The sequence below is a fragment of the Callorhinus ursinus genome, unplaced genomic scaffold, assembly GCF_003265705.2.
Source record: "Callorhinus ursinus isolate GAN/ISIS: 27379988/994484 unplaced genomic scaffold, GSC_fseal_2.0 scaffold5, whole genome shotgun sequence".
NCBI lineage: Eukaryota > Metazoa > Chordata > Mammalia > Carnivora > Otariidae > Callorhinus > Callorhinus ursinus.
The window spans coordinates 80,741,432-80,766,841 of record NW_027397067.1 but is presented as its reverse complement, the minus strand read 5'-3'; the positions used below and the strand labels follow the sequence as shown (position 1 = coordinate 80,766,841).

General features: G+C 54.2%; 1 protein-coding gene across 2 annotated transcripts in view; it reads left to right on the top strand.

Annotated features, from left to right (window-relative positions):
- Positions 1-14,753: 14,753 nt before the first annotated feature.
- The window catches only part of SLC45A4 (solute carrier family 45 member 4), a 48,951-nt gene continuing 38,294 nt past the window's right edge, over positions 14,754-25,410 (top strand). For both annotated transcript variants that reach the window (XM_025871193.2, XM_025871194.2), the window contains exon 1: positions 14,754-14,942. The gene's annotated coding sequence lies outside the window, so the exon portion shown is untranslated. The remainder of the gene's footprint in view (positions 14,943-25,410) is intronic.

Genomic DNA, 25,410 nt, shown 5'->3' with positions numbered 1-25,410 from the left:
CAGTATCCCTGTTTTATAGATGAGAATATTGATGCCCAGAGATCTTATGAACCCCGCCTGAGATTCTCTCTTCTGACTGAATGCTCTGCTAGGAAATGTACGAGAGACAGTGGGAGCTGCATGAACAGTGTGAGCCTAAGCAGCGAGGCCCCAGCTGAAGAATAATACGTAGACAGGAGTGATGATACGGTGCTTGTCCAGCACAAAAGATAATTCGTACCACCCTCAGGCAGGGCTTCTCACGGAGGGCTTTTTTTTTTTTTTTAGATTTTATTTATTTATTTGACAGAGAGGGAACACAAGCAGGGGGAGTGGGAGAGGGAGAAGCAGGCTCCCCGCTGAGCAGGGAGCCCGATGTGGGGCTTGATCCCAGGACCCTGGGATCATGACCGGAGCCGAAGGCAGACGCTTAACGACTGAGCCACCCAGGCGCCCCTTCACGGAGGGCTTCTTGGAGGTGGAATCCCATGTAACTGGCTTATAGGGAGAAACGGAGCCTGAGCCTGGAGCCTGAGGATGTGGTTTCTGGTTTGGACAGTAGAAGTCAGGTATGCTTCAGCTGCATCTGTTTTGATGAGTGACAACCCCTCTTGGGTTACCGCTTGTCAAAAGCCAAGGAAAAGGCCCTGCGGAGCTTGGATGGTGGCCTTGACAGGGGCTGATGGCCTGCGCTGCAGGGAGGGGTGAGGGCTCTGTGTCGGAGCCAGAGTGCCAGAGCCCCCGGATCCCCTGCTGGCTGGTGTGGAGTCCTTGGGCTTCTCAGGGCCTTTCAACTTAGGAGATGTGTCCCAGCTCGATGCCTGGGCTCTGCGCTGTGAGTGGCATCCGTGTGAGTGTCCTGCTGGCTTGTGGCTTGGTCACTGGGACAAGGAGCTGCCTTTAGTGCTCCCTACATCAGGATGCACACACTTGCAGATGGACTGGCCCGCCCAGCCCCTCTGGGGACGGTTTCCGTGGCGGCTCACGAGAGAGGGCCTGTGGAGGTGCAGCTGCTGGCTGAAGCCTTTGCAGCTCCCACATTTGTACACCTGCAGGGGCTGCCACAGAAGAGGGATGCTCCAGACCAGCTGCTCTTGGGATTCCCCTGTAAGATATCAGGTGGGCGGGGCTCAAGGAAGTGTCCATTGGACCTTCCATCTGCCGAGTGTCCTGGAGTTGACACACACAGCTCCTGATAACTCACAGCAGGACTGTTTTAAGTTTAAATGTTATCTCCATTTTAAAAATGAAATCATCTTGTCTTTATTGGTGGACTCAAGGGACTGGCTGCTGGTCACATACGTGGAAAGTCCTGACCCTAGGAATTCTGGTCATGCGCCCTTGGGCCATACCTCCCAGCTGGTTTGCAGGTGTGGGGCAGGAAGGTGGACAGGTCCCACAGGGACTTGACCCTGAGGCCTGCCTCCCTTCGGTCCTCTGACTTGTGAATCGCTTCTTCACCTGTGAGCCCCAGCCCCCCGCCGCCGAAACTGGCAGGAGGGTCATGGGTCTGCGCCACAGGTCATTGGAGGACCCGGGGAGCTTGGGAGTGTCCGAAAGCCCTGTGAGCGCGTGCATGCGTCCCAGAGCAGGTCCTCACTCGGTGGCCGAGTTTCCCGAGCACTTTGAGGGGGTGCTGTAACTAGGTCTCCCTCTTCACCACGCGCTGCTAATTCACACCAGACAGGGCCCACGTTTCCAGTTGATGTGGGGTCGCCTCTGCGTTCCATTTTCTTTGCACTGTCCCCAAGGAAGTGCACATATTAGGGGCATCTCCTCCCCATTTCTGGTGATGCATATGCAGTTGGGGTCCTTAGGGCATGCGGGCCTCTGGTCTGGAGTGTCTTCAGTCTGCTTACACATTCTAGCTTGCCTCAGAGAATCCCTTTCAAGGCCAGTGGTTCTCATCCTGATTTGGTCACCCATTGAGAACGATCTTTGTAAGAGTCACTGCTTCGTAACTGCGCAGAGGTGTCAGGGTTGCTGCTGCCAGCTTCCGCCCCTGTGGCGACTGCGCGCGCGCGTGTGTCCATGTCACGGAGGGACATTGGCCACCGCGTCTGTCGTGTCCTGGTGCAGGAAGCAGATGGGCATCGCAAGTAGAGCAATGAGCCTTAGGGCCATACAGAGGGGTGGGCAAGGTTAAGGGACACCAGCAAGGAAGGCTTCACCCTACCCTGGGCCCAGGGGCATGGAGGCGGAGTGGCTTTCTGTGCAGGGGCCTGATCAACTGGTGGTGACCGGTCAGGGCTGGCTTTGACTGCAAAGGGCCCTGAGCTCCTGCTTGGTCACTGAGGTGGGGTGTGCATGGATGTGTGACTCTGGCCGTCTGGTGTGGTTCCCTGCTTGGTGGGAGCTGATGCCTGTGGGTTTATGATGGTAACATGGGGTCTTGGTAAGGTGGCGGAAGGAAGGACCTGAGTTGGCCAGCGCAGCTGAGAAACGCAGGCTGAGTGGGCTTTGGTGGGTCCAGGGTGTAGCTGTGACCATGCTGCGGGGGCCACGGTCTCTTTTCCTGGAGTTGGCTGGTTTCCGGTTAGCGGCCAGGTGGCCTGGAAGCAACTGGAGAGCAGTCTGGACCTCCTGGTGTGTGCACAGTGGGAGTGCAGTGAGCGGACAGATGAGGGAGGGGAGCGTTGGTCAGATGGGGTGTCTGTGAACTGTGACCCCAGACACAGTGGAAGGAGCACAGCGGTGCTCTACATCTGAGGAAGAGAGGCGACGCCCGGACCCCTTGGCTGAATGCAACATGCAGATCGGGTTAAGGTTTTATCTGGAGCCTGGCTCATGTTTTGGTTATGAAACGTGAGAGTAGTGTTTTGCTGACCTGGTTTTCCTTGCTCGGTGTTTCCCCAGCTCGGTCTGTCCTGGGTTACTTTTCAAAATGAATGAGCTAACACCATATACAGGAGGTTCAAAACAAGCTCATTATCACCCTGGCGAGCCAAGTAAATAATATTTATCCAGGACTCGATTCCAGATGCCATGGCCTGACTGTTTGAGAGAATAACAGCCGTTTTACTTGTAGCGGGTCATACTTTTGTCCATTCCTTTAGGATCAGCTCTAGACATTGTGGTTTGATTTTCTGATGTCACCAGATGTTTGATAAGCTCTAGAAAATTCTCAGCTCTGGAATAGTCTGGGCCGGCCCTTAGAGTTTTTCCTAAATTTTGAGTTCATCTTTCTCGTTTTGTTTATCTGCCCCCCCCCTTTTTTTTTTGCCCCTGTATGAACCTAAATTGTTGAGCTGAATTCTAAAGGAAACTATAAAAGGGAGGGCCAACTTTTAAAAGTTATGAAAAGCTGATGCAGTACTTTTGTCACAGCAAAAATCCCTCTAACCAGCTGTGTGACCGTGGATGCTTCCCTCTTCCCCCACTTTGAACTGGGCTAGGGCTTAACCTTTTTTGGGTCATGGATTCCTTTGAAAAATCTGGTGAAAGTATGGACCTTTCCCACAAAAATGTAAGGAGACACCATTTTGTGTATACTTCAGAGGTCTCCTAATACCCATCCAGGGAGCATCCCTCTCAGCCCCCCATCTCTGGGCCTCAGCTGAGGAACCCCCCTGTTCTGGAGCACAGCTGCAGACCCAACAGTGTGGGCTGCCTGGTCTGTGTCTGGAAGCCCGATGGGGGCTGCTTGGCCGGCGGTCTGCCCAAGACTGCATTTGGTAGCTCCAGAAGCAGGCGGGCAGCTGGGGCTGGGGCTGGCCTTGGGCTGGTCTCTCTCACCGAGAAGTGTGCTAGAGATAAACCCCAAGGGTGGTGGTTGGGTTTCCTTGCCGTGACCAAGACGAGCAGCAACAGCCGTGGACTTAGAGCACTGTCTCGGGCAGCAGCGAGTCAGGACCTGCATGGCATGCTGCCATCTCAAGTGGCTGTTGGAATCTGTTGTGATGGTGACAGTGGGACGCTCCAGTTTACTTTGTGGGGAAATGTAGGGTAGTTAAAATTAGCAGTGAGAGAGTCAAGTCAAGGTTGTCTAAAAGAATTAAGCAATGTCACATTGAGATAAAACTTGGGAGGGGCTGGGTGGCATTCCTGACCGCCAGCCAGGCCAGGGTGGAAGGGTCAGGCTTGCAGCTGCACGTGTGACCTGGAAGAGGAGTCACCGGGTTAGACTTCCACATTTGCACTTGTTCACCTGTGGCCAGTTGGGTACTGTGGCATAGAGAGTGCCCTGGACTTAAAAATGCATATTCCCTGGACATGGTGTGATAGCACGTTACAAAATACTACATGTTCTATGTGTGTATTGGAGTAATTTATAATAGCTGTTCTTTATTTACCTATATAACGTAACGTACTGTCTATAATAGACACAATTGTAGGGCGTGTTGCATATGATATGTTGTAATGTTGTATTAGGGTATAAAGTCACATCATAATGTGTATTTTACTTATTTAAAATTCTTGGTGGGGAGGACATCTGGCTGCCTGGGTTCCAAGTTCTCCACTAGCTCATTTTCTTTTTCTCTTAAGATCTTATTTATTTATTTGAGAAAAAGAGAGAGAGAGAGAGAGAGAGAGAGAGAATGAGTGGGGGCGGGAGGGGCAGAGGGAGAAGCAGACTCCCCGCTGAGCAGGGGGCCCAATGCAGGGCTCCATCCCAGGAGCCCGGGATCATGACCTGAGCCAAAGGCAGACGTTTCACCAACTGAGCCACCCAGGCGCCCCCCCCCCCCAGTTCATTTTCATTGATGGAGGGATGATGTGGCTCACAGGAGGACCGTGATCCAGTCTGAAGCTGCACCACCAGGAGTTCTCTGGACCCTTCCTTGTGTCCTGGGCCTGCCAGGCAGAGAAGGTGCTTGGCTGGCTCCTGGTTTACAGGAGTTGCGGGGTCAGCAAGGGGCCTGGTTTGCCCTGTTTCTCTGCTGGGCTGGAGGACCCACAGGTCTGGCAGTTTTCTCTGCAGCGGCCAGGCCACAGCCGCTGGGCCCCTGCAGGACTCTGGCACAGGGCCACTTTGCTCCCCTCGAGGCAGGATGCACATTATTTCCAGGGTGTCTCTCCCTACACGGCAGCCAGCTTCTTGGCGAACAGGCCAGCTCTTCTAAGCTGGGAAGAGCCCAGAGTCCCACCCATTTGCAAAATCACCTCTTCCTACTCTTCAAATGAAGAGAATGTGGCTTTGGTGTGAACAGTAACTGATAATACTCAGCAATCTGCTAACCCCATCTGCAGCCCTCAAGATTAGAATCCTGCCTTAATGGGAAGCCATGAGTCAACTGTCATGTGCCACTCCACATGTTACTCTAATGGTCATGTATTAATGTATGGAAGGTGAAGTAAAGGACTGTCTTACTTATTTTTTATGTATTTACTTTTTAGAAAAGTAATCTCTACACCCAGCTTGGGGCTTGAACTCATAACCCCGAGATCCAGAGTTGCACGCTCTACCATCTTAGCCAGCCAGGCCCTCCAGTAAAGACTGTTTTATGTTTATTTATTTTTTCTCAGAGAGAGAGAGAGAGAGAGAGAGAGAGAGAGAGGGAGCATGCTTGCCAGGTGGGGGGAGGGGGAGAGGGAGAGAGAATCTTAAGCAGGCCCTACGCTGAGCACAGGGCCTGACCTCAAGACCCTGATCTCATGACCTTAGCTGAAGTCATGCATCCATCTGACACTTAACCGAGCCAGCCAGGCCCCAGTAAAGGCGTGTTTTAAACTAAGGTTTTTGATCAGGCTGGGTTTTAATTTCTTCAGTTAAAGAAACAAGTACAGCCCTCTCTAGAGCCCCACCTCCCAGCGGCAGCTGCTTTGCTCCTCTCCAGACGCCGTCTCCCAAAGCGTGTATGCCCGTGCGTGCGTGCCCCTGTGCGCGTGCTCCCGCGTTCCATGGCCCACCACTGCCGGTTTGCCGGCTTCTCCAGGTCACCGGCTCCGGTGTCTCCCGTGGCCAGGCGGTTCTGGGTGCCTCTGTCCAGCTGCCTGCCTCACAGGGAGGGTTCCCTCCAGAAGTCAGGCCTGGAATGAGGCTCTTGCATCTCCTCTGATCCCCTCCGCTTTTCCCAGCCCAGCGGTGACCCTGGCACTGGGAGAGAGCGCTGTGGCCGGGCCGCTGAGCCGAGGCCGTGGTGCTCCCCACGCTTCTAGTCCCGCATCTTCTGTGTGCTAGACTTGGTGCTGCAGTCTCCTTGTCTGTAGACTGGGGCCGATGATGGCATTCCCTGTGCTGGAGTGTCATGAGGCTTCGGCGGGTGTATGTGTGTATGGCGTCTGGAATCGGAATTGGCTCGTAGGAAGGACGTTCAGAGTGGCGGCTAGTTCTGTGCCCCATGAAGCAGTTGAAGATGAGTGTCTACGGAGAGGCTTTGTAGTTCCCAAGAGAAAGGGGATGGGGGAAACTGGAATTCGCCTTTCTTTTCTGGAGGCGGTCCACTCCTACGTTGGAGGGTCAGGGCCAGGCTGGGCTGGGGGAGACCCAGGGCCACGACAGATGCAGTGGGATCAGAAGGCGGTGAACAGAATGAAGCCGTGCGAGAGCCCAGGGTTCTGGTGGATGTGATCCCTGTGTGTCGGCGCCTCCTGTGCGCGAGCTGGGTCCCTCGTGCTGTGGGGGCCACTAGCTTGGGGTTAGGGGCTTGCCTGTGAGAGGAAGTCAGGACCTGGTAGGAGAGGTGGAATTGTGGGTGTGGGGGTGGGGTGGCCTCAGAAAGGAGCTGCTGAGGTAGCCCAGGCTTGGAGTAGCGTGGGTGTGAACCACGTGTGGGCAGGAGACAGGGAGAGAACCTTGGGAGTCAGGGGCCTTGGCGCCTGCGCCCTGGGAGGCCTGAGGGTACCTGGCCGCTGGTGCCATAGGTGCTGGAGATGCCGGAGTGCCGCCTGGTCACCAGTCTGAGCACCGACCGAGCGGTGTTTGGCCCAGTGTGGGGACTGCTGCGCCCGCGGGAGCCCTTGAGGGCGGTGGGGCAAAGGGGGCACAGTGGAGCCTTGATGGCCTACTTTTTCTTGGTTAATAGACTTAGCAGGTGCTTAAAAGGACAGCCTTTTTAAACAAATAGGTCAATAACTTTCACATTTGTAGTTAACTACCCTTAACTGTCTGGTGAACCAGCGAGGCCAGAAGGCCAGTGGGCTGGAAGGAACTGGGAAATCCACATGTGCTATGAAGTGTTAATGAGGGGGCTTCGGAGGACCTGGGAGGAGGGAGGCTGGGGGTGGGAGCAGCCCGCTGTCCCTGCCCCGTGCGTAGGTGTGGGTTGTTGCCTGGTGAAAACACCAGCGTGCATCCAGGTGACCTCACCTGTCAGGCAGTCAGGGCAGCTGAGTCATGGTGCTGTAAATTATATCCGCAAGGAAAGGTTTGTTAGCTGCGGTTATGTTTTCTCCCTGTTAAAATTAGTCTTGAAGACAGAGTGAGGTGTGTTGAGTTTATAGCGCGTCTATTATAGGCTTCCTGCCGGCCCTGCAGGCCTTTCTCCTGTGATGATATTGCCCTTGGTGTGTGGTTTTAAATTGTAGGCTCAAAGCCTGTGGACGTGCAAGAGAAGGGACAGGTGCTTGGTTCCCACCCCGCCATTTTGCCTGTGGCCTGGAGAGGTAAGCGGCTTTCTCAGCGTCCTGCGGTGGCCTGGGGGTCCTGCTCTGCTGCCCACGCCCGATACTCGTAGGGTCTGGGGATAAAATACTAACCGAGGCTAGAGCCCCGTGGCAGACCGTGAGCGCCCCCCTCTCCCTCCCTCCTTGACTTCAGACTATTACTTGAATTTGGCCGGCTTCACTGTAGGCGTGAGTGGTTTGCAAAGAGCAGCTACTTCTCTTCTCCCCCCGTGTAGTCTTGAACTTGGGGAAGGTGTGGACAAGCTAGAATGCAGTGGTAATGAGGGGAGGGCTACCAGTCAATGGACAAGCTGAGGAGGGTCTCCTGGCAAACGGGAGAAGGGTTCGTGCTCCTGTGGGCCTGGCTTCTGAGGACGGCGGGAGCAGGAACCCAGCTCAGAGGCCGATGGACACCATCTACGGCTTTAAATGCTCCTTGACGGGGAAACACTTGCTTTTGAACTGTTAACTGTTATTCTGCTCATACTCGCCTTATTCTGGGGAGGATTTAAGCCGCTTTAAGTAGAGAATTATTTAAGAGGCACTTGTAAACGTACAAGGAAGATGTGTTGCAGGCTTGCCGCGTGCTTCCCTCACTCTGCCTTGCTCCGTTCCTCACACGCGCACACGGGGCTGCCTCTAGCCTGTGTGCTTCCTGGGCCCTACAGGGCGGGTAAGGGCCAGCTGCCAGGCCATAAACCACCGCCATTCCTCCTCCTCTGGCCCTGAGTCCCTTATTTCTAGAGGGATCATGAGCTCAGACCCCCACCTCCTTGGGAGCTGGGTGCTGGGCCTGTCTCCCTCGTGCCTCTCCGAGGCCACGCTCGCCTCCGAGCGGGAGGATGTGAGCGGGGCCCCGCAGTGAGTAGCGGCTCACCCAAGCCAGCACGTCCGCCTGCGCATTCCAGGCACGGCGCATGGAGTCAGCGACAGAGGAGTCACCGGGGACTCCAGGGGCACGGGCATTTTGAGTGACCCCCCACTGTGACCCTCCCCTCGTGCTGACAGCCTTGGTGCTTTTCTGAGAAGCAGAGCCCTGCAGATGCCCAGATTCAGGACTGTAGCGGCCTCCGTCGGGGGCTTTCTGCCTTGTGTCCTGGTTCTGCTTCCTGCCTGTTTCCCGGGGCAGTACTTTTCCCTAGGGTGTGCACATCCTAGGAAAAGACTTTACAGGAACGTGGGCACGGATGTGCAGTGGCTGGAGTGTGGGCCTCACAGTTTGAAAGAGAACTCTGTTTGAGGCAGGCTGCTTTGGTGGGGTTTATGCCCCGGAAGTGTGCGTCCTTCTGCAGGACAATGGGACACGCCCTGGCCTGGGCCGGGCACCCTGTCCGCCCCCTGGGGCGGGGACTCAGCGATGGGGGAGCTGGGGAGGGTCGCGGGGGGCTGCCTGCGTTCCAATACAGGCAAGGGCTGGCTGCCGCGTGAGGTCACAGCTCTGTGCTCCAGATGAGAGATGGGAGCCCTTGAGGTGCCGTGACCTGAGGAAGGCCTGCTGACGTGCTGAGTGTGGGTCCTTGCTCAGTGGCTGCCATGACTGAGGACTTCAGGCCGAGGGCTACGTGGGGCAGGTGGGAGCTGAGGGCTCCTTCCCACCGACTGGGCCATACTGGAAGCGTAGCATGCGGGATGGCCCAGCAGGTGCCGTCCTGCCATGGGGAGGGAAGCCCGCTTTGGAGCTGGCAGACCCTGAGCCCCACGTTCAGCCCCGTTTCTGGTTCCTTTGCAGATCACCTGCTGTCTCAGGGTCGGCCTTGCTGGGTTGTGGGGTCTGGGGTGGACACGCAGGACGGGCACTCACTCCATGGGTGGTTCTTTTCTCCCACGTGAGGCCACGGTGGGGACAGAGAAGAGTCCCTGGGGTGGGGAGAGGAGCTAGCACCCAGGAGGACCCAGCAGAGGGTGTGAGAAGCGCCTGTAGCCCCACCCTCCCTACAGAATTTGGAGTAACATGGGCCCACTTGGGATATTGGATTAGGTTTTTATCCCCCAGGAGAGTAACCAAGTAAACAGAATAGAGTTTCTTTGGGCCACTGGCCAAATGAGAAATATTTTGGATCTGGTGACCTTTTTCTTTGGGTCACTATTCACTGTGGAAGGTTTTGACCTGTATTGCATTTCAGAATAGGAAGAACGGCTTATTTTTCAGAGTGGCAAATAAGGAAAAGAATGAAAGTCTCATGGAGTCTCTGCTTCCAGAGGCTCCCCTGGGAGGCACATTTTTATAGACACCAGACGTCCTCTCCAGCCCCGGCCAACTTTCCATGCTGCTGGTGGGGGCGTGCCGAGGGCCAGCCCCTCCTCTCCGGAGCCAGTGGCCTGCGTGCCGAGCCTGCCCAGCCAGGGCCCTTCCTCCCCCAGCGAAAGCACCACCTGCCCCCTCATCCCCAGGCCTGGACCCTGTCTGCCCAGCTTCCCCTGGGGCTGTGGTCTCTCTTCTGGGACTCTCCGATCATGGTTCATAGACAGTCACCTCATCGTAGGTCACTGTCCTCATTGAATTTCAGGGTAAAGTGCTTGTATAGTTAAAAGCCAGTGAAGAAAATAGGACTTCAGGCATTGGTTTTGTTAAAGATTTATTTATTTGAGAAAGGGAGAGGGCAGGGGCCGTGGGGGGGGGGGCAGAGGGAGAGAGAGAATCTCCAGCAGAACCACCACCCCACCCGACCCCCTGAGCCTGGAGCCTGACACGGGGCTCGATCCCACGACCCTGAGATCATGACCTGAGCCGAAGACAAGAGTCTACGCTTAACTGACAGAGCTGCCCAGATGCTCCAGCTTCAGCCATTGTTAGAGCAAGTCCGTACTGTTGAGCATGAAAACATCCTGTCTGAGTTTGTCGTTCATGTGACGGGTGTGTGCTGCAGAGGAGCAGGGCTTGGGCTCACGGACACTCTCTGTGAAGCACTGGTATTCGGGGCTGTCCCTTTTCCACCCGTCCTCCAACCCTGGGACTTAGGTTTGCACACGTGGTGCCTTTGGTCTTCTGGAGTGCACGTGGGATGTGGCCTGTGTCTCCGTTGTCACCTGTGCCTTCCAGCTGCAGAGCGGCCACCGCAGGAAGGTCCCCGATGCCCCGCACGTGGGCGGCTGACCTGAGTGCAGCCCCTTTGGTGCCCTTGTCTGGTGGGCCCCTGGGACCACCCTAAAGTGCAGGCAGAGCCCAAGCTGATGTTGATGCCTGGAATGTCTGGAGGGGTTGAGACATTCTGGGCTGCAGTGTGAAGAGCTTCTTTGTTTGCCCTCCGCTCTGCCCTCCCTCTCCTGCTTTTGTCCCAGGCTGCTGGGCAGGAAGCTGTGGAGGGGCCTAGAACTTTCAGGCGGGCAGGGAATCTTGCTGTGCTCTTCCCCGGCCTGCTTGAAGGTAGGCTGCTGCTGGCGTCCCCAGGAAGAGAAGGGCTGAGTGCCCCCCCCCCCCACTTCTCCCAGTAGCACCGAGGCCCTTTGGTAGCCTTGGGGCGTCTTAGGCTTAACTCCTTACTGAGAGGCTCTGCACAGGCCCAGGATGTGGGGTGTTGTTTGGTGATGAGGTTGTGAGTTAGGAGTAGTGGTGACTTCTGATGAGTTTTGGATACAGCTGGGGTGAAATAACAGACCTCCCAGGGGTGGTTGGGGTGGTTTAATGCCCTTGGCCAGAAACACCTGTGGGCCACCTGGCATTGGGTGTGAGGCAGAGGTGGGCTGGCAGATCCTTGCTGGACTGGGTGTCGGGCTGCCACCTCTAGTTCCTGTCTCATCCGTCTTGTTCCACTTCCACACGCCCAGGTGAGCAGTAACCCTTGGAGCTTCAGGAGGAAAGGATGCTAGGTCAGGCCCCCAGACCTGTGGCTGCTTGTTCAGAAACCAGGGGAACACAGCAGACGCGTGTGACATCTGTAGGGGCAATGTGGCTGATGCGGAGGGAGGCCATGGTTTGTAGTCAGGGCCTCAGACGGACAAGGACTAGTGTGAGTTCGCCGTGCTTGAGGGGTGAGGGGGGCGGAAGCAGAGGGGAGCCGGAGGGGACAAGCCGGACACACAGTGTTCTGGCCATACCTCGTGCTGGTGACGCAGCAGCAGGGAGCACTGAGGGGCAGGAATGAGTTCAAGGGGGTGCAGCCAGGGGAGGCTGGACTGTAGGGGAAGGCAGGGGCGGCCTGGAGAGCGGGGCCGGCAGGTGAAAGGAGTGCTGTCCCCGGCCACCGGACACAGAGCTTGCCTGCATGGTGCTGGCAGGTTCCTCTCGTTACTGGTGGGTGAGCACACACACTCGTTCTTCACACCTGTCCAAGACACATGGCCAGTTTTCAGGAACTCGGAGGAAGTCTTAGCAAGGGGTCTCCTGGGAAGGCAGGAGAAAGAAGTATGTGTCAACGTCAGCTCTGCTCAGGGTCACTGTCATCGATGCTGGGTCCCCAGGCCTCTCGGGTCCCATTTCTCCTCTGAGGTTCAGGTGGGGCTGGACCATCCCCGAGGGTCTTACCAGCCCTGTTGCTCCGTGACCTGCAGCCCGATACATTTCCAGATACTTGCCCCATTCTCTTACTGGTTCCTTGAAGCCCCCATGGCTGACCCAGGTCAGCCGAAGCTCCTGCCCCCTCTCCCTTTGCACTGGTGGCCCCCTCCCTGAGCGCCTGGCCCTGCTGTCCCCCTTGTGCTGCAGACCTCCTGGATAGCACCTCTTCACTCCCAGGCTCACCCGCCGCTGGGCTGTACTGGCCCCTTGAGTGTCTCCCTGGGCGGAGCCCCTGCAGGGGCAGGTCTTGCTGTCGGAAAATGCCCAGCACATAGTGCTGTCCCAGCCGAGAGAGCCAGCTGTCGTGCTCCTGCTGATAACAAGTCTAAAACCTTGTGCCCATGCCCTGTGCTGTGCCTGGGCCTCTGAGCATGGCCACCCCCTTCGTCGGTCTAGGCTTGCCTGCTGGCCTCCGTTGTCACAGGGGCCTCCTCCGCCTCTGACACCCTTGGGGGGGGGCAGGTCTCACTGGCTGTGCTTTTGGGTGACACAGCTTCTCTTCGCTCTTCCCTACCCACCCCCACACCCCTGTTTTAGGTGCCTTGAAGGGAGGGACCCTATCCTAGACCAGAGGTGGCTTCTTTGTGTCCCTGTTGCCTGCCCACTCCACAGGTGGCCCGGAGGGGGTAGCCCTGGTCACGGAGCTGACCTCCATCATCGGTGGTCAGTGTCTTCGTGCTGGAAGGTCCCGTGCAAAAGGGTCCATGGTATTCTAAACCTAGGCACGCGTACCTTCCTTTACAGCGAAATCGTCGGCTGTGCTTGCTTTCTGATAACTGAGTGGAACCACTTAACGTAAATTTTTGTTTTTCCAACAAAGAATTTTTCCCTTTTAGTGACAGCTCTAGGTAAAAGTTCTCATGAAACCAGGGGTATTGTCATTGTTAGATTACTCATTTATTCTTGAAGCCATTCACACAAAAATTAGACCATGTTTGGTAATTTAAATTCTGTTAGATTGTTCTCTGCTCTCTTTTGTGATTTCTCTCTTTTAGGGCTGCGTACCTGAGCACCACATGCTGTGTGATGTAGTTGAACCACAGATTTGGTTCACCTAGGGAGTTTTCGACACTCTTAATCCGAGTGTAATTGGGCGCGACCACTGTTTCACTGTGAGGGCTTAGGGGTGAAAGGCACTCCCTTCCCTGAGAATGTGCGGGGTTTGGGCTCCGTGGTGATCCTTCGCACTACCAGGTCCTCCACATGGTCTGGAGGTGTCGTTCCCGTTGCAGGCGGGGAGGTGAGGGCTGAATGTCGGAGTCTGGACCGTGTTGGTGATTCGGGACTCTCTCCACCCCGCCATCTGCAGTCCTGGGAGGAAGCATAACTTGTTTCAAGTGCGTTCCACGTTAGCTCGGGGCTGAGAGGACGTTCAGCACGCCGCCGCTTGTTGCAGAGGAGCGTGAGGACAACAGAGCGCGGCCTTGGAAGATGAAGGGGGTGGGAGTCAAGGTCCCCGAACCAGGTCTTGGCGGGGGCCTGTGATGGGCGAGGCTACGCTCCGCAGGTGCTCAGTCCCTCCCGCCCACCTGGCTCTGCAGAGCCCTGTGCCCAGCCATCTCCCTGAGCTGGTCCCTTGCTGGGGAGGACTTGTGTGTCACCCACGTGTCACCTGCGCAGTGGCTGGCTTTGTTCTGAGCTTGCTTCCAGTTCCTATTGAGTTGCGAGCTACTGTGTTACACATAAAAAGACCCCCGCAGGTGAAGTGAAGGGTAAATGCCATCTGAAGTCAGTCAGAGAATTAGCGGCACAAACAGGCCGCACGCCCACCCAGCCTGGCGCTTGGGGGCTGGCTGCTGATGGCAGGGCCCGCTATCCCCTCGCCACGCTGCCCTTGGCTACCCAGGCTACTTAACTGTCTTCCAGGAAATTAAGTTTAAATCAGATTGAAGCTATGATGTTCCTTGTTCTTTTCCATCCCGACAATTATCTTTAAATCTCTCCTTTTAATTAACTCAATTTTCCAGGCCTTTGTGTAGGCCGGGTGGTTTGTTTGCGGAGGGCCTGGCGCTGTGCCCCCGATCGGGAGACAGGGCTGCAGCCCTGCCCTCCTAGGCTGGGCGGCCCCAGGACGGGTGGGGTAACAAGGGCTTGGCTGCCCAGCCTTGGCACAGCGCTCACGGTGCGCGGCGCAGGGCAAGGTCCCCGCCTCCTCCCCGGCAGCCAGGGGCAGCTTGCTACCCTCTGGCTGAAGCCGCTCCTGTTTTTTTTTCTTTTTAGAACTGCTTCTTTGGCAGCTTTCACTTCTCCTGTAGGCAAGTCTCAAGCTAATATTTATCCTGCAAAGTATCTTAAAAATGCTGGAGGGCGAGTATTTGTGGAGAACTTTATCAGTCTTTGAAAGAGCATTATTGTTACGTTGATAAACTGAGGCACTATTTACAACAGGCAGATTGTGTTTGAACTTGCAACCTTTATTTAGTCCAACAGTTAGTTTTTGTTAACAGATGGAATTGTTTTGGCTGTTCTTGTAAAGAGGTCTTTATCCGTGTGGTTTTTGTTTGTTGCTGGTGAGCATTTGGCCTGTGCTGGGGGAGGGGAGACCTGGGCAGCTGAGTCTGTAATACGTTCAGGTGTTAACTCATTTTATGAGCGGCAGGCTTTTCAGGAATGTGGACTTTGGTGCTTGAAGCCCTACCTCTTAATGATTGTCTCTTTAAAACTGGAGGTGCCTCCTTCTGAGGGGACAGTGGCCTCACCATGAGCAAGACCGTGGGGACAGGTGGTATTGTTTGCGTGGTCAGGAGATTTCGGATCTGAAGGAGAACAACACTGGGAGTGAACTTGTTCCTTAAAAACTAAAGTGAAATCTTTCCGGGGAGGGGGGGTTACTTTTCAGTGTAAGGAGCCACTTCCTGGATCTTCTCCTGAACCCGTTTCCTCCTCCACCAGGCAGCCCTCTTTGACCCTCTTTGACTCTTGGGTGAGTGAAATGCCTCCCGGTGCTTTGGGAGTGGAGGGGCCCGGTTCCCACAGGGCTGCACGTTCCCTGGCTCTGGCCTGGTGTTAAGGGTGTTGGGGACCAGCGGTGGGGGCCGGCACGGGCTTGGGCAGGAGGAGGTGAGAGGCAGTGCCCGAGAAGTCTGGGTCCTGCAGAATGTCGCAGTGATTCAGCCATGGCTGGTGGGGACTGGCCAGAACTGGAGACAGATGCCTTTCCCTGGGGCTGGGGGAGCCCAGGTAAGGGCGTCAGGCTGGGAGGGGCTTGTGCATCTGGCCTTATTGGGGGTGGGCGCTGCCCTGGAGGTGGTGAAATGTGCGGCGGGGGTGGGGGTGGGGGGTTGCCTAGCAGAGGTCACAGTGGTGCCTGTGAAGTCTTGTTTGTGCCCTGCGGGGAACATCAGGGACCGCGAACTTCCTCCTTGGTCAGCTGACTCACTGTCTCCTGCTGACTTGTTGTTTCTCCTCTGTCTGCTGGTCTCCATCTGTTTGTGTCTCTCCGTCTCTGTGTGCGTCTGTGTATCTCCGCCTGCCTGCCTCCCTCCTGACTCAGGCCCTGAGCTGGGCTGGCTGTGTGGTTGCTGCAGTGCTGGGGCGGGGGGCCAGTGTGTCCTGGGGCCTCCTGCTGCCCCCACACCACAGCACGCATTTGCAGCCCCGTCAGCCCTGGCGCCCGTAGGCTTCAAATGTATCAAAGAGCGGTGGTTGGCTGAACTGTTGGGGATGCACTGAATACCTACGGGCAGAAACCCCACTACCTTCCTGATTGGACTTTCCAGGTCATTTCTAGATAAGTTCTTCATATTACATTATTTACTTTTATTTTGGCAAAATACACCTAACATAAAATGTACCATCGGAACCATCTTTAAGGGTACATACAGTTCCAGCGGTGTTAGGTATGCATTTACCACGTAGTGCTCCATTGCCGCCCTCCGTCTGCAGAACTTCTGTGTCTTCTCAAAAGGAAACTCTGTCCTCCTTACGTTTATTTTTAATGCATCTGAAAATCCGTCATAGCCAATACGGTCCCATGGTGGGTGCTGCTGCCGTCCAGTGTCAGGGCTGTCGGAATCCAAGTCCCCGGGCTGGCCGGAGCGGGGTGCGGGGCTTTGTGCAACGGAGCTGATGTCGGGCGGCCTCGGGTGGAAAGCACTGTATGAAGGGCAGTGACTTATTCTCATGAATGGCCATTTATCTCCAGTAGATGTAAAACCTAACCTGTTTAACCCCATTGATTTTGCACCTGTGGTGTCGGTCTGTGGTAGCACACTCAGGTCCTGCTGTCGGGCTGAGTTTATGGAAAGCAAATGTCATCCATTTATGTAGCTGAGAACTGCATTGTGCCCAGAGTAGTTTGGTTTTAATTACATCCCTGAGGCTTCAGTCTCACGACCTTCCGACAGGCTGAGTGGCCAGGTACTCTCCTTTGGGGGAAGGCGGTGGTCTTCCCCGCGGCCTCCTGCTGCGAAGATTCCAGACATTCATTATCTGACTTGGGTCACCGTCAGGTGGAGCTTGCCCACCTCCCAGGTTGGTGCAGGGGGAGGCTGAGGGCCAGATTGGGCTTCCTATGCTTGGATTTGCCCTGTGTGTATGGGGTGGGGGGAGGGTGGTACGCTTGGCTCCGTTGGCCCTCACCTGCATTGCAGGCATCTGGGGACTCTGGGCTTCTCGCTCGCTCAGGGAGGCCTGGGCTTGATCCGGTGCTGTGTTTTTGGCAGTGTTCTCTGCACTGGCTGGAGGCAGCCTTCTGCTGGCTCACAGATGGTAATCCAGTCCTGGAGGGCAGTGCTAAGAGGCCCCGGGGACGTCAGCACCCACAAATTAATGAGTGGGAAGGGTGCCTATTGGTGTTGTCAGCTGAGAAACACACATGAGACTTTCGGCCTTGGGAGCCCAGTGCTATCTGGGTCGCAGGCAGGGAAGGTGCTGTACATCACCTGGACAAGATTAGAGTTTCTTAACCCCACGTGGGCCTATTTCAGACCTTGATGCAGGGCTTCTCTGTCTTGTCTCTTAACCCGGAAAGAAGAGGAAAGAGCCACTGACTCCTTTCTTCTTGACGGTCACAGGGCCTGGTAGTCAGGCTGACCCGGGAGTCCCCATAAGTGGGAGAGTCTGATGAACAGAGCAGGTGGCATTGTTAGGGGTGGGTGCTTGACTTAAGTCCAGTGGGGAGAAGACTAAGTCAAGTCCAGTGGCAGCGTGGGGGGCAGTAGGTGCCGTGGACTGGGAAGCCGTGTGATTATGTTTGGGAACTGGGGGGGATGCCTCGTGAGGAGCTGGCCAGCAGTCCCATAGCAATGAATAGCCTCCATGCACCAAAACTTGTGGGACGGGTCTGCTGCTTGCTGGGGTGGGTTAGAGCACAGCGCATGTCTCTCTGGCGTCCAGGGCGGGCTGGGAGCAGCTTCCGAGATGGTTCCTGGTAATCAGCTTTGAATCTGTACTAATTAAGGGGACCTGCCAGTAGCTCTGCATCCATAGTCGGTGCTTCAGATCTGCCTCTGTTGGCACGTCTGGGCCGCATGAGATTTGACTTTGTGATTGCAAAACACCCGAGCGTCTGCCACACGCCAAGATCTTACTCTGCGTTTGGAGAGGACCACTAGAAAATTTATTTTTAAAGGTAATTTACTGTGTGTGTGTGTTTTTAAGATTTATTTATTTAAGAGAGAGTGTGTGCAGTGGGGTGGGGGGTGTAGAGGGAGAGAGAGTCTCAGGCAGACTTCTGCAGAGCCCAGCATGGGGCTCCATCTCATGACCCTGAGACCATGACCTGAGCGGAAATCAGGAGCCACCCAGGCGCTCCTACTGTTTCTTTTCAAATTTAAGATAAATTTAGGTCCTACAGAAGCAGAGAGACTATAACTACAAATCACCCAGAAATAACATCCTTTCTCTGCTTCCGTATCTTTAAAAAAAAAAACTTAGTACGATCATAATGTGTACTTGATCTATAACCTGCCTTTTGCACTTGATATCAGGTATATTTCCACGTCAACAGGGAGTCCTGCAGCAGAATTCTGTGTCTGGGTGTGCCACTTTATTTATGGGTGCTTCAGGGTTTCTGTGCCTTTGTTTCCTTATGACGAGTTCCGAAGAGGGAATGAGAGTCCCAGGGAATTCACATTTTGAAGCTTTGGATACACAGTGACCACAGCTTCTGTTTTTCAGAAGTCCTTTTCATGGTGTCAGGACCATCCTCACAAATTCCACAGGGATAGTCCACTCAGGATTCCCAAGGAAGCCCTGGTTCTGATTTGCTGCCTTCTCCAGATGGCAGACGGGTTAGTCATTTAGGTACCAAACTGGGTTTCTGCATCACAGCAAATTGGGGAACCTCCAGGTTAAGGGGCCAGTCTTGTCTGTAGAGGTAGAGTCTGACTTAAGACTGTTGAGGAACATGGGAGCAGGCTCCCGTCCCCCCTTCCCCCTTCTGTAAGAGTCTGTCTCTGCTCCAAGCCACTTCCCTGGGCGGAGACAGGAGGGGCACGGGAAGTGGCCGCCCTGCCCTCTCTCCGCACCCCGCCTTCCTTGGGCCTCTGGACAGGGGCCTGAGGAGGGGCCTTGGGGGCTCCCCGACGGGGTCCTGGGACCCCGTTTTCCTTGATGTAAAACCAACTGTAGGTGTGCCGTAAGGGATTCGTGAGATGGAGGGGTTTATGAAGGGCGGAGACACTCAAAAGACGACGTTTTCAGTGGCCCAGCAATGCATGCTGTCTTGTAAACGGTGCAGAGACGACCTACCCCATCCGTCGGTGCGCGTCACTGGCCTGTGTCTCCGGCATCAGGTGTACGGAGGGAGACTGTGCTGGCTTTATTGCTGTCATTGTACTTCTTAGAAAATAAGAGTAAATTTAAGTCCAGGCCATATAGAAGGCACATGTAAGTTCTACTCATTAACCAAAACTTTACCTTTTCTAGGAAAACTGGTTTTGATTTTGCTATTTCTCAAATAGATTTCATACTTCCCCTCTTTAAAAACTGGCATTTTGTGTTCACCTGCCACATGGCCGATAATTCAAGTCATTCCATGTTGTTAGTCCATTCGCAATTTTTCCCTTCTGTGGCACTGTGTCCTTCTTGCCTTAGGGTAAAAGCGGAACCTGGAAACGGCTTTGGCTTGGTTTTACATGTAAATGCCGGCAAAGGGTTTCTTTGTGTCTTGGCAGAGTAGCTGGTGGTTCTTCGTTCGGCCACCTGCTCTGAGGCCAGCCCTTGGTGATGTGTTTGTAATGTGAGGAGTCTGGTTTTTATTTTTCAATACCATTTGGTGGTTACGAGTGTCCTGAGGCAGCTTGCAGCCAGCCTGCCTCTCTCGTCCCTGGCCCGGAATCCATCTGTACCTGGCTCTGCCCTCAGAGGAAGACCATGCACGTTCGTGAGAAACAACTCCAGGTGTCGGCAGTGACTGCCCACTTGGCATTTCGGGCGGTCCTGAGGCTTGCTCTCCCGGCGCTTGCCAGGGTTCCCGGAGCTGCGCGGTGGATGGCCAGGCTCTTGTTTCCATGGTAGCCAAAGCTTCCTTGGACTCCCGGGGTTCGCTAGGAACATGTAGAAGAAGTGCAGGGGGAAGAAAACTTCACTTGCTGCTTTTTAATTAACAAACAAAACCCACCCCACTGAGTTGATTATGCCAGTCTGGGGAAAACTATCTAAAGGTCAAAGGTAAAAAGTAGTTATAAGAGAAAGTCTCTTTTTCAGCAGAAGGCAAATGTTGCAGGGAATATCCTCCTCTGGGGGCAGTTTGTCCTCATTGAACATAATCTCGTCCTACACGGACTTGCGCTTGCTTTCCGAGGGATGGATGCTGGGCTGTGTTCTCCTTCATATTAGGTAACAGCTTGTTTTAGTATGAGATGCAGGTGGATTCCGCATAGAAAGGTGCTTGATGTTGGTCCTAAAAATGCCCCCCTAAAATTTAGGAAGAATAAGTACTTGATTTGATCCAACATTCGAAATATTTACTGTCACATAGACTGTGCGTGGAGTCTGCCAATTTATGTTGAGTGTATTATCCTGCCCTTACTTTTTTTTTTTTTTTAAGATTTTATTTATTTATTTGACAGAAAGAGAACGCACAAGCAGGGGGGAGCGGCAGGCAGAGGGAGAGGGAGAAGCAGGCTCCCCGCAGAGCAGGACCCCGGGATCATGACCTGAGCCAAAGGCAGACGCCTAACTGACTGAGCCACCCAGGCGCCCTTCCTTCTTCTTTAAACCGAACCCGTGCTTGTGGCAGGTGCAGCGTGGCCACGGCCCCAGGGAAGGAGGGTGGCGGGGCACGCCGGGTCCTGTTGGAATGCAGTGCCCTCGGTGCTGTGTCCCCGTGACAGGGTTCAGGCACACCAAGGCTCACCCCACTGTCCTGCTGTGTGTTACCGAAGAGATGCAGTTCCTGGATGCCTGGGCAGGTGGTAGGAATCCTGCAGCTCTGTTGGAACTCTGACATTGTCCCCTGCACGTGGAGAAGTGGCTTCCGGAATTGGGTGTGCTCCCCAGAGAAACTCTGGGGCCCTGCGAGTAGATGGTGCTCATCGGTGGCGCTGCAGCTGGTAGGTCAGTGCCCTGCCCGGAGGGCTCTGCCCCTGTACCTTTCCCTGCCGGTCTGTGCCAGGGTGAGGGCCGGGCGTGAGCCTGCTGAGTCATCCTGACGTTCCAACGGCCCTCTGTAGGGCACTGCGGTTGGGGCTCTCGCCTCTGCTTTAGCGCAGCGCCCGAGATGACTTTACCTGTCCTCCTGCGGTGTCCCAGCGTCCTGACCCCGCCCACCTCCGGGGTCACAAATCCAGTGGGCGGGAGAGACCAGTGCAGACCAGGCAGCTGCTCCTAGCCACCGTGGAGCTCGGTTTGGGGCAGTGGGTGCCAGTGGGGGCCTGCTGGCTGTCAGAGGATCACCGGGGGACCCCTGTGCTGGGGAAGGCCTTTTGGTGTCTACGATGTCCTGCTAAGAATGCAGGCCCAGGAGAGGCCTCCCAGCTGGGCTGGGACAAGTCTGCTAGACAGCGCAGGCATCAGACTCAGCACTGGGAGCCCCAGCAGGTGGCTGGGGGGTGGTCTGGAGGATGCTGCCTGTGAAACGTGGCCATGCGGTGTTTTTTATGCTCTGGGCACCCCTGGACTCGTGCTGTTTCAACAAAGCATAGGAATTCCTGAGAGAGTCCACCTACGTATGAAATTGTGAGCTGCTGTGATTTATTTGGAGGGTGTGGTGCCTTTTTAAAAAATAACACCTTTAGCAGTGTGTGCATTTTGAAAGTTTACTTGAATTGCAATATGCCAGTTTTAAGGCATGAAAAAAATCATCTCGACTATTCATTAGCATTGACACACTGGTTTTTGCTTCCTATTCAGAAGAAAAAGGGATTTTCTTTGAGCTCTGTGCTTATCTTGCTTTTCTCTCTAAAAGGGAGGGATTTCTAAAAATCAGTTTTCTTTTTTTAATGGAGTAATTATGGGTTGGTCTGGTCCTCTGCCTTCAACGCTCACGAATCCGTTTCTTTCCAGCCATCCTGAGTGCCTGCACTGGTTAGGTGCTGGACTACCCAGTGGGATCCGAGCCATCCTGCCCTCGGGGTGGGCGCCCACTGTCTGCTGTGTGCTCAGGCTGCCTGTCTCCTAGGGGAATGTGCTGTTCCCTTTACCAGAGGGCCAGGGAGGGGAAAAAGCTGGGCAGCTGGTCTTGGCTATGCCCCCAGGCCGGTGGGACCTGAAGGAAAAGCAGAGGGGCCTGGCCAGCCCAGAGGACGTCGTGCTTGCCAGGGTCTTGGAAGCAGGGCTTTGAGTTGCGCAGGTGGACAGGGAAGGCCTGTGGGCTGGAGCTGCTCCCTCCTGTCCCACAGGCCTGTCCCCACCTCTGGGAGCTTAGAGTGGGGCTGGGGCTGTGCTGTTGAACAGTCACATGCCCTGGCCTCCTACGGGAGGGAGCAGCCTGGCCCAGGCCTCTGCTGGAGGTGTGTGTGAGGGGGGTGGGCATGTGTTCAAGGGGGCAAGTGTATAAGAGGCAGGGGAGGAGACCCCCAGCACTGTCCGGCGGGGGGGGGGGGGGGGGGGGGGCCAGGCAGTATGGTCACCACGACAGTCGTCTGGGAGGAGTGCTGGAGGTCCAGGGATTGGGCACCTGCTGCTTGCACTGGGATGGGAATCCATTGAGGAAGACTTTAATTAGATTGATCTGTTAACAGTGTAGCAATATTTTCATCCCCTTGCGCCCAGAGGGAGCCTCTTTCCACATTTCCTTTGCTTCAGTCTGTTAATACTCAGAATAGTGTGTACACACACATCTCCCCCCCCACCCCCCCCCACCCCCACTTTACCAACATCAAGTTCCCAGCAAGCTGATCCAGAGGAGTCAAATAGAAATTGATGTCAGGTTTGATGTGTTTGGTTTCTGAAGTGTCCTCGACTGTGTCTTACGACACAGAAGACTCAAAGGCTGGGTTATGAAAAGGTTCAAGTCCTAGTTAAGCTTTTGATCATTTATCTCCAGAGTGGCACCGCGCTGTCCAAACCAGGACACTTGAGTGCCAAGGGGTGCAGCTAATAACTGCGCCGCGTAACCGAGACACATGGTCCTCATACCCGCTGAGAGCGTCTCACATTGGGCTGTGCCGTGGGAGCTTGTCGCAATGCCGGTTCTTTGGAGAACCAGATCTTGGAGAAGGGTAGCGCCCTAAATCGACATTTATAAATGAACCCCTCAGCTTTCCTGATCCACGCTGATTAGCGTGGTCTCGGGCCATTGGGGGCTACCATTACACAACCACAGGCTGGGGGCTCCTCACCAGCACACACTTAATTCTCACAGTTCTGGAGGCTGCCAAGTGCATCAGGTGTACCGTGTGCTGGCAGATTGACCACTTGTCTGTTTTAGGGGCTTGCTTCCTGGTTCAGACATGTTTTCTCGCTGTGCCCTCCCCTCGCACGGTGGACGGTGGAAGGAGCTGGAGAGCCACGGGTGTCTTTCATGAGGGCACTAACCACATTCATGAGAGTGCCACCCTCATGACCTGATTACCTCTCAGAGGCCCCAGCTCCTACTCTGGCAGCACAGGAATTTGGTGGGGAGCACAGACCTTCAAACAGCACTGCAGACACCGAGGGGCTGTATGCTTTGGGGATACCACAAAGTCACACGCCTTATTTATTTATTCGTTCATTTATTTATTTTTAAAAAGATTTTATTTATTTGAGAGAGTGGGGGCGGGGGAGAGGGAGCATGAGCAGAGGGAGAAGCAGGCTCCCTGCTGAGCAGAGAGCCAATGCGGGGCTCTGTTCCCGGCCCCCGGGATCGTGATCTGAGCCGAAGCCAGATGCTTAAATGACTGAGCCACCCAGGCACCCCCCTAATTCAAATTTATATTAATTTTGTATTTCTTAGGCCCACATTTCTTAGACTGTAGAGGCACATTGAATCAGGAGACCAGCATGGGTTTCTGCAGGTGATACTCATAATACCTACAGGAAGGTAATTTCAGATGTGAGAAGGTATTCCGGGTATGGAACATTAGGTCTGACCACCTCTTGAGTCCTTTCTTGTCAGATGTTTTTGATTGTGTTTTTTTTTTTAATATAAAGGACACCTTTCAAAAAATTGGTAAACTGTTGGCACCTGAGTTCCCTCTCTCACTGTGTCTCTGTCAAATAAAATCTCTAAAAAATAAAATAAGAAATTAGTAAACCATTTTTTTAGAATAGTTTAGGTTCACAGCAAAATTGAGCGTTCTGTATACCCTCGTCTTCATGCACACACAGCCTCGCCATTATCAGCGTCCCCCAGCGGAGTGGTACGTGGGCTACAACTGATGAACCTGGTGCGCCTGCTGGCTCAGCCGTTAAGCGTCTGCCTTTGGCTCAGGTCATGATCCCGGGGGCCGGGGATCAAGTCCTGCATCGGGCTCCCTGCTCAGTGTGGACCCTGCTTCTCCCTCTGCGTGTCCTCTCTCTCTCTCTCAAATAAATAGATAAAATCTTAAATAAAAAAACACAACTGATCAACCCGCACTGACACACATCATCGCCCAAAGTCCATCGTTTACTCTAGGATTCACTCCTGCTGCTGTTCCGTCTGTGGGGTTGGACAGATGTGTAATGACGGGTATCTGCCATTATGGTATCCTGCAGAGTAGGTTCACTGCCCTGGAATTCCTCTGCTCTCCACCCATTCATCTGTCCCCACTCTCCCCCATGCCTCCCCACTCCATCCCTGGCAACCACAGGTCTTTTTACTGTTTCTGTGGCGTTGCCTATTCCAGAATGTCATGTAGTAGGAATCCTACAGGGAGTAGCCTTTTGGGATTGGCTTCTTTGATTTAGGAATATGCATTTAAGGTCCTTCCATGTCTTTTCATGGCTGGAGAGCTCATTTCGTTTTAGCACCAAATAACATTCCATCGTCTGGGTGGATCACAGATTATTTAAACATTCACCTACTGAAGGGCACCACGGTTGCTTCCAGGTTTGGGCAATCAGTAATAAAACTGTAAACATCCACATGCAGATTCTCGTGTGGAGATACATTTTCAGCTCCTTTGGGTAAATACCAAGGAGCATAGTTGCTGGACCCCATGGGAAGAGCATGTTTAGTTTGTGAGAATCCGCCAGTCTTCCCACGTGGCTGTTCTCGTGAGCCGTGAGTGAGCTGTTGCTCTGTGTCCTCGTCAGCACCTGGTGTTGTCTGTGTGTGGACTGTGGCCATTCTCATAGGTGTGTTGTGGGATTTCACTTTATTTTACAGGTGTCTGACGCCGTGTGGCGTGGAGCATCTCTCCACGTGATTGCTTGCCGTCTGGTGAATCTGTAGTGAGCCGTCTCTGGGTGTCTTGCCCTTTCTTAAATCAAGTTGTTCATTTTCTTATTGTTGAGTGTCTTGTGTATTCTGGAGAAGAGTCCTTTAGCAGATGTGTCTTTCGCAAATATTTTCTCTCAATCTGTGGCTTGTCTGTCGCTTGCTACAACGTTGATTTTATGTTGGAAGTCAGTGGGATTTCTTAAATGCTTTTCAGGAAATAACCTTATAAACAGATTTGCCGGAATGCTTCTTTCTTACCAAGGATACTTTGAACTTGCCTGATTCGATTTTACGTCTTTTTATACTCTTGGTCTAAAAGCTGATCTTCCTTATTATCTGCTGCCCTTCGTTTGGTTTCCCTGTCCTTTGTGTTGTGTGTGGATTCGTATTCTTTGCCACAGTCGTTTGGTGAGAGAGGGAGGCAGGCTGATGGGGAGCACTGTACTAGTCACTCTTCGGCAGGGTCATCGGAGACTAATAGTTGATGACATTTTAGAAAAATGTTGGTAGTTGTAGTTGATTTTCTCGGGGGGAATGGATGCCTGGTTTTAAATGGCGGGTGAACAAAGCAAACAGCTGTTGCCATAAAGCAGGCACCGTAATGCATTTGCCGCGTGTCCCGTGCCCAGAGCGCTGTCAGCGCGAGCATGTATGTGTG